Here is a 10,865-nt window from a genome sequence, read left to right on the forward strand (position 1 = left end):
GCAAGGCCCTGGGTTCGGTCCCCAGCTCCGAAAAAAAGAACCAAAAAAAAAAAAAAAAAAAAGGAAGTGCTTTGATAAGCCAGCCGTAGAGATGCTTGCCTTTAATCCCAGCACTAGGAATGCAGAGGCAGGCAGATCTTTGTGAGTTCGAGTCCAGCCTGGTCTACAGGGTGAATTCCAGGACAGCCGGGATACAGAGTGAGACCCTGTTCTCAAATCAAAACAACAAAAAGAAAGTAGCCCGACCTATGACCTCCTTTGGGCTGTTAATATAAAATGCTACCATGTTGGAACGTGAACTTTGGGGCAACCTGAGTATGTGTTCTTGTGGTCACTCATTTGGGTCCAGAGTAAACCGTTAGCCCCTTTGAGGTGAGAACTGTGGAGTTTTTTTCATTGACAAACTAAAAAGCTGAGTCCCCACAGATGGATGGGGGACTGGTCTTGCTTGCTCTATCCAGGGCCTGGATCTCGCCCTGCTCTCCCCTTGGCTCCTTGGAATGTGGGTTTTACAAGAGCCTTTAGGGTCAACACGTGGGCTCCAGAAGCCTTAGCAAGCTGGACTGAGCCACCGCTCTCAAGAGGCTAATCCAAGAGATAAGCCCTTGTGACAAGCAGAGGGAAGGAGTTTATTCAATGTGCACATATTGGGAGGAGGAACAGTAAGGGGGTCCAGTGTCTGTCCCCCAAGTACATCTTTGCGGCCCTGAATAAAGTTTAGGTTTAAATTCACGGTAAGAGGTGCCATAATTACGCAGTTCTGTTCACTGTGTGGTCCGTCCGGGCCATCAATGACCCACCTCTGTGTTGTCAGAATCCATGTGAATCGTCTTCCTAGGAGACAAATTCCTCCCCTGACTGGCACTGGGCTTTGACCCTTGTTCTTCTCCCAGTATAATATTTCCCTGGGAAATCCCGATCCCTTGATGGGCACATGTTTCTCTTTTTTTTTTTTTTTGGTTCTTTTTTTGGGAGCTGGGGACCGAACCCAGGGCCTTGCGCTTCCTAGGCAAGCGCTCTACCGCTGAGCTAAATCCCCAACCCCTTCTCTTTTTAGAATATTTTAGCCCTTTCCGGGTTGGTCGCATGCACTTACGATCTCCACTGGATACAGTCAGATGAGACAGGAAGCCGGGTTACTCTCAGAGTGTTGGGCAATGGCCAGAGAGCGCTCCCGCCCCCCTCTTCCTCTCTCCCTCTCCCTCCCCTCCAAGGCAGAGTCTCCAGTATCCAGGCTTACTATGAGACCGAAGTCTTCCTCATCCTTCTATGTCCGAGTACTAGGATTGCGGGTGCACACACAACACCATGCCTGGCTTATGTGGTCCTGGGAATCAAACTCAGGTCATCAAGCTCTGCGTCAGCAAGCTACTTTCTCCTTTGAGCTCTCTCACCAGCCGAGTGCTTAGCCTCCCGTGTGCTGTGATAGCAGACATGTGCCGCCATGTCCACTGGACAGCTGTGTTTCTAAGGCTGAAGCCAAACAGTTAGTGGCCTCAAAAAAGTGACCGTTGGCTGTGGCATGTGGGGAAAAAAACATGCAGAAAGGCAACAGATGCGAGTTTAATTAAACATCTTCAAAGGTCCTGCTATGATGACTGGCCACCAGTCATATGTGCCAACCGCTATTGTTCACTGTCAATGCTAATGAAGGACCCAGGGAACTATGGGTGCTGAGGGCAAGATGGAAATAGTCTCCTAATGCATTTCCTGGGGTTACTGTCACAAACTATCACAAGTCGGGGGGCATAAACGACAGAAATGTAATCTCTCACTGGTCTGGAGATTGGAAGTCAGTGGGGTCACGGAAGACCTCTAGGAGAGATGGGATAGTTCTACTCCTAAGGAATTCTTGAGAGATTGATGGCAACTTGACACAATGTAGCATCAGCACGGACTGGAGTTACCGCTGTGTATGCAGCTATACTTGGCTTTTTAACATGGATACCAGAGACATTCTTACCCACTGAGCCACCTCCCTGCTCCTCTTTCCTTTTTATTTCTTTTCCTCACCTTTCAGTTTTTATTTCCTTCTCTTTTTTCTCTTTTCTCTCCTGATTTGTAAATAAATAACTTTTTTTTTTTTTGAGACAGGGTCTTACTATGTAGCTGAGGCTGTAAGTTTACTGTGTAACCTAGGCTAGCCTTTAACTACAGAGTCTTCTCCCTCTGCCCTCCCCGTGGTGGGATTACAGGTGTACAGGGATTCACTGGGTCCAGCCATGTCTTTAAACATGATGCGTTTTAGGACCCAGAGTTCTCCATCCTCCAAAGAAAACCCTGGGAAGGAAGTCTCAGTGAGCAGTTGCCTAGCTCAGCTTCCCCTTTGTAGGGGGCGATCTTGTCTCAATGGATGTGGAAAGATCCAACTTGAAAGTGGCTGGCACCATTCCCTGGTTTTGCCCTAGGATTCGTATGAGTAAAGGCTAGCTGAGTGCTGGGCTTCGATTCATCTCTCTCTACTCTTGACTGTGGATGGGAACAACTGCGTCAAGCTCCTGCCTCCTTGACTTTCTCACAGCGATGGACCATAACCTGGACTTGTGGGCCAAAATAAACACCCCCCCCCCCCAAGTTGCTTTTTCTGGTCAAGACTCAGGAAAATGAATTTGCTTAAGGTCATGTGATGAGTCAGAGAGAGGATGGGCTGAGATCTGATCTTCACTGGTTCCTACTCCCATCCCTGTGGCCAAAGCAACTCTAAGGGAGGAAGGGTTGACTTTGGCTCACAGTTTGAGGGGACAATTCGTCACAGTGGAGAAGTCCAAGTAGCAAGCAGGAACTTGAAGCTGCTGGACATGTGGGACCTACAAACAGGTAGGAGAGAGGGATGAACACAGGCTGCGGCTGCTCGGCTCCCTTTTTTCCGTCTTATACAGCCCAGGATCTCTGTTCTGAAAATGGCCCTGTCCACAGATGAGATGGGTCTTCCCTCTAGAATTAATACAATAGAATGGCAAAATAATCCCTTCGAGCACACACAGATGCCCATCTGACCCCCACAGGAATGTGCAGAGACCCATTAGCCTCCAAAGGCGTGCGCAGAGGTCTATCTGCGCCCCCTCAGAGATCCATCTCGCCCACAGACATGCGCAGAGACCCATCTCCCCCCCACAGGCATGCGCAGAGACCCATCTGCCTCCATAGGCATGCGCAGAGACCCATCTGTTCTCCTTCCCCCCCAACCCCCGACCAACCCCGACACATGCGTAGAGTGCTGCCCCCCACAGGCATGCGCACAGGACTGTCTGCTGGAACATTCTAGATCCTGTCAGTTTGACAACTAACTTTAGCTTTTGCCTCACTTTACCAAGGCAGTACCAAGGAGATGGCAGGTGAGAGTGGGTTGAGGGCAAGGGTCCCTATAATAGAAAGGTGCTTCTCAGATGGGGAATGGCTTGGGTGACTGGTTTCGGACAGTTGAAAGCATTGATGAAAGGACAAGTCAATTCTGGACCTGCTGAATAGGAGAAGATGGTGGAGTGTCATTTGGACACTAGAGTTACTGCTTCTTAATCCTCGGCCTAATCCTTATGACATTATAGGCAGGACTGGGCCAGCTCTGCAAGCTTGTGGACTGAGAATCATAATAAACCAAACAGACAACTGTCCCTCCGACCTACCTTTGCTCAACAGGCAAGCCCCATCCTACTCCTCACCCCTTGGCAACTTGTCCTCCCTCTCCACGCCGGGGAACAGTGGCAAAGGATGACTATTCCGGAAGTGCCTCATCTTCACGTGGTTACCCCTCTCAGATGGGTTGTTTGGCACGAGGCATTGAATTGTTGGGTTTTTTTTTTTTTTTTTTTTTTTTTTTTTTTTTTTGTGCTAAATTCATTTCCCAGAAATGTCAAGTATCACCAAGGCCATAGAGAGAGTGGGATACGCTGTTCGCCGCCCTTTGTTCTGAGTCTCTTCTTTTCATACACAAATGTGTTATTTCATCTGCTGGCGCTCCCAACCTAGGTACCTGGAATAGAAGAGCTGAGTGTCGGTCCTGCTCCCCTCCCCGCACAGCTGCCTCCTATTTTATCATCCCTTTGGAAATAAAATTGCTTACCATTTGATTCATAGAGAAGAGGGGCATCGTTCAACGTTCCCTAGTCCTGGTGAGGTTGGGGAATCCGTGGCACTTTCTCTTTCTAAGTCTGCCCTAGACCCCAAGCTCTCTGCAAAAGTAATCCTGAGTGGGCTTCTTGGACTGGAAAGGGGTTCCTTGTCTTGAATGGCATGAATCTTCTTTAGCTCCATATATATATGTGTATATGTGTGTGTATATATATATATATATATATATATGTATGTTCTGTGTGTGTGTGTGTTTGTGTGTGTGCTTGTGTGTGGAATATGTAAGTGTGACACCGTGTGTGTGTGGTGGTCAAAGGACAGGTTCCTTCTACTTTTATGTTCATATTAAGAATTGAACTCAGGGGGTTGGGGATTTAGCTCAGTGGTAGAGCACTTGCCTAGCAAGCACAAGGCCCTGGGTTCGGTCCCCAGCTCCGAAAAAAAGAAAAGAAAAGAAAAAAGAAAAGAATTGAACTCAGGACCCTAGACTTGTGCAACAAGCACCTTTACCTGCTGAGCCATCTCACTGGCCCAAACTGTTTTCCTTGTTGCTTGGCAATCTGTCCGTGGTGGTTAATATTATTTGTCAATTTATGGGATTTAGAGTCACCATGGAAACAGGTCTCTGTGCTTGTCTGTGAGGGACTGTTGATTAGGTTACCTGAGCCGAGAAGAGCCACCCTAACTGTGAGTGATTCCCTTCCATGAGCTGGGGTCTAGGACTGAGTAGAAAGGAGAAAATGGACAGAGCACCAGCATTCATTCCTTCCTCCTTCCTGGTATGGCTATATTATCTGTAAACCGATGTCAAATAAACCTGTCCTTCCTTAAGTTGCAATTGTCAAGTATTTTGTTGCAGCATTAAAAACATACTAACTAGTACCCGACAGAAACCACTTAAGGGATGAAGGGTTCACTTTGGCTCACATTTTGGAGGTTACCCAGTCTATCACAGTCATGGCTTCCGGGGCAGCTGGATCGGTGATCGTGGTCGCTTGTGGCCAAGTTCATCTACACAGCAAGCAAAGAACTCAAACTAGTACTGGTAGTGGATACAACCTACGAGGTTCACTCCCTGTGGTCTACTACTACTGGATAGACCACACATCTTAAACGTTTCCTCAAACAGCGCCACCTGCTGGGGGCAAGTGTTTATGAGCCCGTGAGGGCCATTTCAAAGCAGAGGGGACATTTCCTGGTTCAGCGCACAGATTGATGTTTCCCCAGTAACGGTATAGAAGCAAAAGCCCATGAAGGGTTGAACAGTTGGGGAACATTATTGAGTGGCTCAGGGGGGCTGTAACTTTAACGATCACCTTGATGAGAAAGTGTTAAGCCGCTGGCACTTTAAGAACTAAATTTGTTGTGTCCTTGTGCGGATGGATATTTTTTCCTCCTCGGCTTCATTGTCTTTCTTCTTTTCTCCCCTAAGTGGTTTGTCCTTCCTCCGAGATTGGAAGGTGCAGTGTCAGATCTGTCCCCTGGGGCCATGCTTCAGCTAGCTGGGGAAATCTGGGGTGGAAGATGCCCCGTAGGTGACCCACTGGAAATAACATCAGTCCAGTTGGTATTCATGAGAGTTGGGCACTTAAAGCCACAGTGTATAATAATAACGAAGACCTAAACGTGCATTAATGTTTCATATTTATTAATAATTAAGCTTTCTTTTTGTACTAGGAATCAAAGCCAGGCGTTACATATGCCAGGCTCTACCATTGAGTCCCCTGGAATAACATTTCTGCTGTCTAGGATAAATGGTTCTGACAACAAGCGGACCAACAAATGGTGGCAACAAATGGATCAGAAAGTGTTCTAAGGAATGGATCCCATGGAGGTAAGGGAAGAGCAGGAACGTTAGTGAGGTGTATTTTGGGGGAGGGTTGTGAGTTTGGGCTGCAGAACCAACAGCTAGCTCAGTTTTGATATGAAGCAGAACTTACATTGGACCAGTCATGGTGGTGTTCACCTGTAGTATCAGCATGGAGGAGGTTGAGGCAGGAGGATTAAGACTTTGAAGTCACTATTCTTGGAGTGAACCAGTCAACCAGGCGACTAACCAAAACTGACCACAGCAGCAATAACAAAAACATTCCCAGGACTTATAAATTGTTACCGGAGTAGAGTCCCCTGAGTCGAGGGGACACTGGGCCCCTGTCCTGATCTACATTAACTGTCAGCTTGGTGCAGCTTAGAGTTCATCTGTCAGGAGAGCCAAGGTCAGATTGGCCCGTGGAATGTCTGTTGGGGATTGTCTGGATCGCTAACTGTTGCAGGAGGACCCAGCCCACTGTGGGCGGCATCACTCCCTAGAAAGGTAGTCCTGTACTACATAAGACAGGAGGAAGCAAGATGAAAGCTAGCAAATGAGCTGACAGCTTGGATGCATTGGTTTCTCCCTGCTCGTGACTGCAGATGTGACGTGCCTGCGTCCTCAATGAAGAACTGAAACCTGTAATTTAAAAAAATTGTGAAAAAAAAATCTCACAACATAGTCCTAGCTGGTCTGGAATTTGCTATGTAGACCAAACTGGCTTTGAACTCAGAAAGCCTCTTGCCCCTGCTTCCCAAGGGTCAGGATTACTGCATTCACCAGTACCTGAATGAACCTGGAATCGTAGGCCAAGGAAACCTTCTCTTCTCCCAGGTAGCTTTTGGTCCATGTGTTTTACCGCAGTAACAGAAGTAAACCTGGAATAAACCCTCAGCTTCCTGGCGCTGATCTTGGGTAATTCACTCATTCATGCAAAGAAACATTCATTGAGTGTCTTATAGGTATGCCGAGTCATGAAACTTGAGAGAAATGTATTTTTTCAAACTTGAAATAATTGCTTAAAATTGCCTTCTGGGTGATTATGGTATCAACTCATATGTATTTAGGTTTGTTTATTCATTCTCCTAGTAATTTTTAGGCACTTGCACTGTAACTCTATAGCGTTAATTTTAAAAAAGGAAATTTATTTTTACTTTTTATTATTTGCATATATGTCTGTCTCTGTGAGAATTTATGAGGCCAGAAAAGAGAATTGGATCTCCTGGAATTAGAGTTACAGATGGTTGTGAGCTGTCTTGTATAAGTACTGAGAACCAAACTCAGATCCTCTGTAAGAGAAGGATGTGTGGGTAACTGCTAAGCCTTGGGGTTGGCTCCAGACCCATGGAATTCATTTTTCTGACAGGAAAGTGAAAAGGTAAAGCAGAAGAAGCACCCGATTCTGGAACGTGGAGATAACTCAGTTGGCAAAGACTTTGCTGTGCTGGTCCCAGGACCTGAGCATGAACTCCAGAACTGAAAATAAAAGAAAACCAGAAGTGGTTAGCGTGTGCTTGTAATCACAGTCCTGGAGAGCAGAGATGGGAGAGCCCCTGGGTCAGGCCAGAGAGGGACAGCTTCTCAAAACACAAATGGGTGGTCCCTGGGTGGTCCCTGAGGAATGACGCCTGGGATAGAGGTCTGGCCTCCACACACAAGTGCATATATGTGTACCCGCACTTGCAAGCACATATGTACCTATACACAAAGACACACACACTCAGATACACACCCAGAGATACACACTAAGACAGACACACACGCACACACACAGAGACATATACACAGACACACAGACAGACAAGCATCAAGACAGCCACACAGATAGCCATACAGACACAGACAAACACACACACACACACACACACACACACACACACAATCACAGAGAGAGAGAGAGAGACAGACAGACAGACAGACAGACATGCACACACAGACAAGCACTGAGGCAGATAGACAGGGACACATGGAGACACACAGACAGATAGGCAAACACAAAGACAGTCACACACAGATATGCAGACACACAGACAGACATACAGACACACACACACAGATGCACACACTGTGTACCTGATACCTTCCCAATCCCTACTAGTTCTGATTTCATTATTTTACCTTACTATTTTGTTTGTTTGTTTCTTTTTGGAGACAGGATCTCTCTACATAGCTGTGGCTGTCCTGCAACTCACTGTGTAGCCCAGGCTGGCCTCAAACTCACTGAGAACTGACTGCCTCTGCCTCCCAAGTGCTGGGGACCACCACACCCAGCTGACTTCATTAATTTCTGTGTTTGTCTTCTACTATTTGTTTGTAAAAATTCAGCAGGTATGTATTAAATCTCTGCTCTCCTCTCTCCTTCCCTTCCTCACCCCTCCCTCTTCTCCTCTCCCCTCCCTCCATTTGTCTTTCTTTTTTTCTCTTATTTTGTTATGTGCTTGCTATCCCAGAGCTCATACATACACCATTCCAGCTTAAAGCTTGTCTCAGCCTCCAGAGTGCTGGGATTTTGGGTGCCCACCAGGGTCCATGGTGTGGGCTCAGCATCATCCATTCGACCCCCTTCCTAGGGACTCTTTTTTTTTTTTTGGAGCTGGGGACCGAACCCAGGGCCTTGCGTTTGCTAGGCAAGCGCTCTACCACTGAGCCAAATCCCCAACCCCTTTCCTAGGGATTCCTGCTTGTCCTGTGTGCGTCTGACCAGGGACTGAGCCTTCAGGATGGAGTCTCAGACTTTGGGCTGCTGGACTATGGGGAAATGCACTTAGCGTCAATAGATGAGATCAAATTTTCCTCCATAAGGTTATGTCATCCTATCCGTACATCAGCAATATAGGGAAGAGCCTATTACTAGGGGTAGGGTAGTAGGGCAGAGACTGGTAAGTTGGTCAACAGAGACCCTCACTCCACTGATGGGAAATTTGTGAAAGGAAAGGGTGAAACCTGGATTTCCATGACTGTGACAAAATATCACGAGGCAATCAATTTGTATGGAAAAGGGTTTACTTTGGCTCACGGTTCCGTTCAGAGGTTTGCGTCAGTGGTTGCTTGGCTCTCTTGCTTTGTGCCTGTGGTTGTGCATCGTACCACAGTGACAGCACAGCTCCACTCCTCCTCAAGACCTGTGGGAAGAGGAAGACCCCGAGACGCCAGAAGCTCCTTACAAGGCTTGCCCTTAGTAACTTATCTTCCACACTTGGGAGGCAGAGGCAGGTAGATTTCTGAGTTCAAGGTCGGCCTGGTCTATAGAGTGAGTTCCAGGACAGCCAGGGCTACACAGAGAAACCTTGTCTGGGGAAAACAAAACAAAACAAAACAAAACAAAACCTCAACTTCCTATCATTAGGTTCCATTTCTTAAATGTTCTACCACCTCCCCATGGTGTCACAGACTGAAAACCAAGTCTCGAATAGACAGCTCTCTAGAGGGCGATCCCAGCTAGTGATGAGACCAGAGACAGAAGTAAGGAGAGGTTAGGTCAGCAGCACATGCACCCCATGCTCAGGAGACCCTACTCTAGGAAACCATCCTCTGTCAGATAACTCACTGTGTGCAATACGATCCCCTCTTGAGGAGACGGGGTCAAAGGGTGAGTTCATCCATGCATCTCCACAGCCATGTTTCCATTAATTCATCCATGTACGTATCTATCTGTCCATCCACCTACTCTTGTATTCTTTATCTCTCCACCTATCCATCCACTCATGTGTCCATCCGTCTGTCCGTCCACCTGTCCACCTTCTCATTTATCTGTGTAAACTGATGACATGATCATCCCATGGTATGGTTAAGGGGAAGGTTTTTATTGTAGATATGAGAGAGAGGCATCTGGAAGAGTCTGGAGCAGAAAGAGAAAGCAGTAGACCGAACATGACCACACTGGAACTGGCCACGGGGGATCCGGAACAGAGCTGGGTGGGGGGAGAGCAAGAGGTGAAGACAGACCAAGTGTGGGCGGAAGAGAAGACCAAGAGCTGAAATAGCAGGGTTATGAGAATGAGTAGCTGGGCTGGGCCAGGGAGGAAAGCAAGCTCCTGAGTTGGAGGAGGTTTAGGGTAGGGGAGAAGCAAGAAGAGCTGAGAAGAGCCAGGATGCCAGCGTGGACCCTGAAATGTGTAGTAGGGATTGGTGACACTGAGGGAGGAGGCTGGAGGCTTTGGTATGCTGATAGGTACCACAGATAGCCATGTGTTTCTTCTGCCAGGAATAAGAGAAATGGCTCCTTTGATAGAGGGAACTGGCTTCATGAGTTCTTAAGGAATGCTGGTTTTTTGTCTAACTGCTAGAATATGGGGACATGTATTTTCCTTTGGACCTCATGGTATCATCTATCTATCCCTTCATCCATCCATTCATACACTCATCCATCCATCTATCCATCCATCCATCCATCCATCCATCATCCACCCATCCATCAATCATCTATTCATCCGTTTATCCATCAATCCACCCACCCATTCATCCATCTTCCTTCCATCTATCCATCCATCCATCCACTCATGTATCCATCCATCCATCCATCCATCATCCATCCACTCATACATCTATCATCCATCCATCTGCTCATGTATACATGTATCCATCCACCCACCCATGCATCCACCCATGAGTTCATACATGAATCCATCTGCCCATCTTTCTCTCCATCCAGATTTCTGATCTAAACTCCATGGAACACCTATGCTTTGTCTTATGATCCCAGGTCAAGTTTTCTTGCAGTCACTCTGTATAACAAGATATTCAGAGGCCAGAGTGACTCACAGCAGCATTCATTTATCTCATGTTCATGGGCATGATGATGATGGGTGGATGGATGGGTAGGTGGGTAGGTGGATGGATGGTTGGGTGGATGGGTGGGGTGGGTGGATGGTTGGGTGGATGGATGGTTGGGTGGGTGGATGGATGAATAGATGGGTGGGTGGGTGGATGGATGGATGGATGGTTGGGTGGGTAGGTGGATGGATGGATGGTTGGGTGGATGGGTGGG

The 10,865-nt window shown here is 47.3% G+C and overlaps 1 long non-coding RNA gene across 1 annotated transcript; it reads left to right on the forward strand.

The window, feature by feature from the left end:
* The first annotated feature begins 3,211 nt into the window (after nucleotides 1–3,211).
* Nucleotides 3,212–7,380, forward strand: LOC148002194 (uncharacterized). The gene is made up of 3 exons (XR_015634944.1): nucleotides 3,212–3,335; nucleotides 5,746–5,902; nucleotides 7,245–7,380. It is a non-coding gene; the product is annotated as an uncharacterized LOC148002194 (long non-coding RNA).
* The last annotated feature ends 3,485 nt before the right edge of the window (nucleotides 7,381–10,865 follow it).

Source organism: Rattus norvegicus, chromosome 12, assembly GCF_021556685.1.
Source record: "Rattus norvegicus strain SHRSP/BbbUtx chromosome 12, alternate assembly SHRSP_T2T, whole genome shotgun sequence".
NCBI lineage: Eukaryota > Metazoa > Chordata > Mammalia > Rodentia > Muridae > Rattus > Rattus norvegicus.